This window comes from Amphimedon queenslandica, unplaced genomic scaffold, assembly GCF_000090795.2.
Source record: "Amphimedon queenslandica unplaced genomic scaffold, v1.1 AMPQUscaffold_13413, whole genome shotgun sequence".
NCBI lineage: Eukaryota > Metazoa > Porifera > Demospongiae > Haplosclerida > Niphatidae > Amphimedon > Amphimedon queenslandica.
Genome location: NW_003546351.1, coordinates 1 through 7,170, shown reverse-complemented (window position 1 = coordinate 7,170; position 7,170 = coordinate 1). Strand labels below are relative to the sequence as shown.

Genomic DNA, 7,170 nt, shown 5'->3' with positions numbered 1-7,170 from the left:
GAGGCCAGCTTTAAAGGTGCGTCTCTTGCCATTGTCATACCTCATAGTTATAGTTTTATGTAGAATAATGGGAGGATGGTGAATTTAGATTGTCTTGCTGTGTTGACCCTGAGAGTACATAGTAAGGATAGGTGCTGTCACCCAGCATAATCTGAGACTGATAGTTTTTCTCAATTATCATAAATTAATTTTTAATAAATTATTGAGGTAGGACCTATACTGCAATGGAGTCCATAATTTAATCAAAAGGATGGAATTGAAACTATGATAATGTTAAATAAGATAGATTTTAGTAGGTCCATGTGGCCAAGGGTGCATCCAAAAATTTTACTTTTATTCTAATGTTGTTAATGCTTGCTAGAATCCCTCCAGTACTTTTATTGTGATACTTTTGAAAAGTTCATTGTGGGTCCAACTTTTGCCTACCACATCAAAGCTTTCAAAATTATACTTCACTTATATTTATACGTATGTTTTTCAATATTTGTTACCATAATTGACAAAAGGTACCTTATGGCGAATTTTAAAATTCATCTTTATAATGAAAAATATCAACCTATGAGTGCTCTGTTAGTCAACAATTGTTTCTATAAGCTACATAGTAACTTTTTGCACCCTCTGGAGTAATTTTATGATAAATGGAGCTCAGGAAGTTGGATTTTTTAGGCTATAAGACCAATTTTCCTATCCGCCATAAGGTACCTTTTGTCAATTATGGTCACATTTCTTGAAAGTGAGAACAGTCAGAGAAGAACAAAAATTGCAAAAAATTAATGGATAGTTGTACAATGCCTCGACCAATTAAGAATTTTCTAGCAGCAAGATGAAGCTTTTTCTTAAAATGAAGCTATAGTATCTACTTTATGTAGTGGAGTTACTTTATGCAATGGCTCTTGGATAACCCATCAAGGTGACTCCCCTCTTTGTTTGTCATTTCTTCCTCTTCCTAGGCTGCTACCTTCAGTGTTTAATCAATTATTAAATTAAATTACTTTACATTCCTTTAAGTATCTAGTAATCTGTTGTTATCTCAGTAGAGTTACAGGTAGTCTGGTCCGAGACTAATTAGTGATTGTACATTTATTTCATGAGTGGTTATCTATGAACTGTGCATAGTATGCTTAATATCTAAAGACAACCACAAAACTATACATAACCACCCATGGCAGCATAACAATAGACATTAAGAGAAAAATCATGACTTCTTGTGTGGTCCACTCCCACTTTTACTAAAAACCAGTAACTATAGATAACCCATTTTTTGTTTGTTTTTCTGTTATTACTATATTCCATTTTTATTTCATAAATCATAGATCACACATCATTGTGGAACAAAACTATGGAGATGTTCAAGTTTGTGAGCAACCTATTTCAATTGATTTAATAATTGTCTCTCTTTGAGTTGGACACATCCATGGCCTCTGTGATCTTCAGAAAACTTGACCCAGCTGCATCATTAATAGGATTATATCCAAGAAAATTAACGATGGTTTGTGTGCAAGCTTTCAACATCTTTTCATTTTGAGACTGAAATAGAATATTCAAAGACACTTCAAAGTGACATCTCAATGTAACCTGAAAAATATGACACTTATTGCATCTTGAAAAATTCTCACCTGAGGTTAATTTATTTTCACAATAATTGTGACCATAATTGACAAAAGGTACCTTATGGCGGGTAGTGAAATTTGTCTTTCTAGCCTAAGAAATCCAACTTCCTGAGCCCCATTTATCATAAAATTACTCCACAGGATGCAAAAAGTTACCATGAAACTTTTAGAAACAATGATTGTCTAACAAAGCACTCACAGGTTGATATTTTCCATTATAACGATCAATTTTAAAATCCGCCATAAGGGCCCTTTTGTCAATTATGGTCACAATTGATGCAAGAATAGTATAAATAAAAAGATTGCATCCTGATTATTGTGGCACCACGCAATACTCCAATATCATCCTTCTCATCATTATGAAACAGATCCTGACGTTGCCTATCATTCTCATATACTGCATTTCATCTATTGGTTTAATCGTCCTATTTCCTTTCAGACTGAGCATTTTTTCATCTTGATAACTGCCAACAGACAAGTTAGAGCGATTGTAGCAAGTACACTCTTGTAATAAATCGATGTTCTTTTCCCAGCAAGATAATTTCACAGTCCCTGTGCTGTCTGCTATAAGTACATCTTGTACCCTACAAGTAAATACAATCCTTGCTGGAGCAACACTGACCACCTTACATTTAACACTTACAAGTGATCCATCATCTACATCATGGATTTCTGCTAATTTATCTCCTTTGCAGGCAATGAAGGTATAAATATCTTTTTAGGACTGGGTTTTATGCTTGTGGATTTTCTTATAATGACCTCTAAAGAATTATCAAAAGAACTCCTTTTTACCTCGCAATTAGACAAAACAACAGGACTCTTACTTGCACTGACTTGTGCAAGTTGTTTTACGCTTTGCTCTTCAAAACCAGCAATCCTCAGCATGCCAGTTTCATCAGCAATCTTTCCGTAGTAGTAACTGTTTCCTGCATTGCTTTTTTTCAGTAGTAACTGTTTCCTGCATTGCTTTTTTTCAAAGGAGATAAGTAATCAATAGCAGCATGGATTATTGCACTAGTTTCTTTCTCTTTGATGTCGCAAATCTTTTCCAATAATAACCTCTTCTTTGACTGCGATTGAGACGTAATGTGAACTCAACCAGATCTCTGTTGTGCTGTCTATCATGGTGCATGCAGCATTTTTATAGAACTAGGTCTCTCTGTCTCTTGTTATAAGGTTTCAAGATTAATATTCACTGTACAATTATATGTCATTGTGTTTTTAAATTCCTATTATTGTTATTATTTTTATCAATAATGCCCTTCAGGGGCCCAGTGTTACTGCCCGCCTCTGCCTGCAACATGCATGGCTGCAACCATAGTATATCTCTGCTGTAATGCGCAACTTGCCTCAGGATATGTGGATCTATGACAGCTGACTTTGGAAGTGATTACTTTCCAAAAAGAGAGAATCTTGGGCTTAATGGCAACAGGTGATGATAGCATTGTCTCTGACACTGCTAGCCTTACTATTGATGATGATCTGCATCATGATGAAGGCGACTTGGGTGACAGTGACATAGTTGTAAGTTGCACATAGTGTTGACATGTATCATCATCATCTCTCATAAAGTGCCAATACCATGGCTGTTTGTTTAAAGCCAGAAAGACAATGCATAGATCTAGTAATGCGGTCAGGCTATGCTACGTTCATTTTTCAGCCCCGCACGTAAGTTGAATTACATGCATGCATGGCTTTTAAAACTACTTTGCTTATATAGAAAAAAGAAGGAAGGGGAGCAATAATAGTTAAAGGGACCCAATGTCCTATTTCAAACTGTAGAAAGAAAGAAAATCACATTTTTGCTGCATGCGTGCAAGGATGCTCAAAGTACATGACTCAGTTGATCTTATTTAAATTTGAGATTAGGAATGTTATTATTGAACTGATTACTGCCAATTCAACGAAAAAATGATGAACAGAACAAATCAAAATAAGGTTACATACAAAAATAATCAGCTTATGTTGATATCTTTTTTTGTTATAGTGTAGCTAAAACATGTCCTGACATCAAAATTATATGAAACAAAACATAGTACATATTGTCGTTGTGAGTAGACTACATGTATGATGTTAATAACTGCAACCTCTTTTATCTTTTGCAATAATGCAAAATAACAAAAGTGTTATCGTTCTAAGTGTACCTCTAAATAAAAAAAATCTTACCTTAAAATCATATTTATTAGTTACATTTTTGCTATGTACTTATTGCTGGTGGGGCAATTTTGAAATTTAAGGCACTTCTATTTTTTGTGGTAGAAACATTTTCTAGCTTAAAAAGATAAATAAGTAAAAATTGCATTGAGGGCCTATTTTCAAATCAAGTACTTTTAAATATCTTTATCCTAGCTCATTTTGTCTTGCATTATCTATTAGAAAACAAAGGTTAATATCACATCAATAATTTCAGTAGTACAATGTTAATGGAAGAGTTTGTGTGTTCACTTTTGCAAGTTGTTTTAACCTTTGAAGGACCTTAATGATTGCTGTGCATCTAATTTTGACTAGTTTGAAAGAATTAAAATATGCTAGTAGCTTTTTTGAGGTTTCTAATGGGATAAAAGAAATAAATAATTATTGAAGTTAAACTACTTACATTATACTGTCTATATACAATTACAATGGATTAAAAATTAAAATTAACTGGAGTGGCCATGAATTGAAGTACCATTGATTTAAAGTACATTTTAGTACTACAGCCAATAGACTTCGTACCATAATTGGACCAAAGGGTCCTGCACCAATTATAACTTGAGCACATAAAGGGTTCCAGGTGCTATTTAATCATCAAGCACCAAATGGAAACCATTGAGAATTCACTTGCAGTCACAAATGAAAATCTAGTTGAAAGAACAAAATACTGTCGTGATCACTGTAGTAAGTGTCAGACACTTCAACAAAAACACTTGAAAATACACCGTTCAGATACATGTGATTTAGTAGTGAGCCCCTTTCTGTTTTTGGACCGTTAACCAGCTGTGTAATATTATTAATAGACAAGACATTCGTTAATCTCCTGTCAAAATTTTGAGAACAAATCTATTATGAATGTGGGAAGGGCATGCAAATGATGATGCACAATTTATAGCAGCACTTACAACATTGAGTAAGCATCAATTGTACTGCTGGGGGGTCTGTAAATAAGAACAACTACTATATGAGAAGGATTAGGCAATTGCAGTTTAGTGCAAATTCATTCAATGTTGCCACTATTGTTTAAAACAGTGTGGCTAACTTTCATACTGGTATCAACACTAATGAGTGCTCCCCCTTTATTATTGTCTGACTGTCTATCACACCTCAATACTGTGTGCCCATTATTAAATATGTTAGGAGAATTGTAAATTTGACTTAGCCACATTTGAGTTAAACAAAAAATGCCAGCATACTTCATATTGCTATCGCATCTTATGTCATTAAGCTTTCCATTTATCGACCGTATATTGATTAAAGATATTGTAGTGTAATCTGAAGACAAGGAAACACACTGCAATTGAGGCAAAGGAGGTAACAAATTATTACTTAACCTCTCCATCTCTTCATCCACTGCATTCCTTTTTGCTATGGATGACACATTAAAATTTAGGATGTGCAATCCTTCAAAGATTTGACCCTTCTAAAAGCTACATATGCTTGTGCTGCAATAAACATGCCACCTTTCATGTCCACCACAATTTGCTCAAGTGTAAGGCCTTGGACCTTGTGATTTGTGGTGGCCCATGCTAAGGTAAGTGGAAACTGCAGGCGTGTAACGTCATTTCCACGCCAGCCTCTAAGCAAGAAAGTGGTTTCATGCTTATTCAATGGGACAGTATTAGGATGGACCATCCTAAATGGACTAGCTTGCATGGCTTTTAAGCCAGCATTTGCATTGTCAAAATGCACTAAAATTTTTTTGATTTTGCAGTTATCATTTGTGACAAAGTCTATGATTTTTGCCCTAGCGGCAATACAAGGACCATCAGAAACATCCACATTTACAGTGAGCATCACTTTGGCTCCAACAGCCAGTTTCAAAGTCAAGTGAAGATTGCCATTTTCTGATCTCTTTTCAGACATATCAGAAAGGACTACATGCTTTCCACCTGTAGTATCATAAGCTTTCATGATAAACTGCTGGTCATCAGATGCTAATTTATTAAGCATTATTTTATTGAGCTCATGAACATCTACATTTTGCTTACAGACATGCAAAGCATCATAGGATAGGTCAACGATTTAGGAGTGGTGATACGAGATTTTAATAAACCAAGGTTTTCATCAGTGCATTGGTTGATACAAAGATGGCAAAGTAATTTTGCAAATACAGTATCACCTCGCTGTGTCATCTGTGTCAACTCAAGCATTTTAACTCATCCTTCCACAAAGAGCCTGATCCATGCAATGAGGCTAGAGAGCCATCTCTAATTGTGGAGAATAAAGGAGACTGTAAGACAGGAGGTAACTGGTGTAGATCTCCAACAGCAAGGATGGAGACATCACCAAAAGTGAGTCTGATAAATTCTTTATTTGCTTAGCCTCATGTGTATTATAGAATAAAAATTAGCTCCTACAATACTCACCTCATCAATAATTAGGAGCTTCAGTTTGGACAGCCTTGTACTAGAGTATTGACTTTATCACTCTAAGCTGTTGGTAACATAATTGACCACAGCCAAGGACAAAGGCAGAGTGAAGAGTCATTCCGCCTATGTTAAAAGCAGCTACACCGGTTGGTGCTGTTGAGAAAACAGGCACATCAGTAGGTTCCATTTCACCAGAAAGTCTCAGAAGTTTCATGGTATCAGATTGAATAAGCCTTATAACATGAGACTTCTCAAAACCACCTGGTCCACTAAGAAACACGCTGTAAGGCTCAATGCGTGTATTGTTACGCAGAGCTACAACAGCTCTTTTGCACAAGTTGCGATTGTACATAGCCATTTCTCTCTACTTGGAATTGAGATTATGCATAAGACTCCTATATTCAAGAGGAGAAATCTGCTCTTTATTGCTCTCGCCCACGCCGTAGGCGTATAGGCGAGGGTACTGCACTCTTCGTGTCAGAGTGTGTGTGTGTGTGTTCGCAATATGGCGTCTATTTCTCTGTTTTCAAATCCTTGCTGCTCCTTGCTTAGGTCCTGTGGAGTCCCACTGTCAACTAAAATAATTTCCAAAAGTAGTTTTTCTTCAGTTTACTTCATAATCCTTCTTCTCCTTGGCAGCATGAGCCAGTAGTGTTGCTAAACGTAGTCAGGATTCCGGGCAAGTCTCTCATGACGAAGGTAATAATGCAATAGAACACACCAAACGATAGATTGAAAGTTCTTATTCATTTATTATGTAGGAAATTTGTCTTAAATTCTTAATTTCTGAGATATGGTAGCTCAAACATCGCTTACCTCGACTGTTTACACGAGGTCCTGTTCTCCAGGAAGAGCTTTCAGAGTCTTTTAAACTGTAGATTCTTACTATAAAGTTTTTGTAAAACAAATAGAGCCTAATTATTGTGTCTTAAACTGTGTATAAGTGTAGAAAACTGAAGCTTTTTTTTACCAGTAACTGCCTATTGGTGTAACTA

General features: G+C 35.6%; 1 long non-coding RNA gene across 1 annotated transcript; it reads left to right on the top strand.

The window, feature by feature from the left end:
- The first annotated feature begins 6,667 nt into the window (after positions 1 to 6,667).
- On the top strand, positions 6,668 to 6,972 carry LOC109581862 (uncharacterized). Its single transcript, XR_002184798.1, has 2 exons — positions 6,668 to 6,874; positions 6,937 to 6,972. It is a non-coding gene; the product is annotated as an uncharacterized LOC109581862 (long non-coding RNA).
- The last annotated feature ends 198 nt before the right edge of the window (positions 6,973 to 7,170 follow it).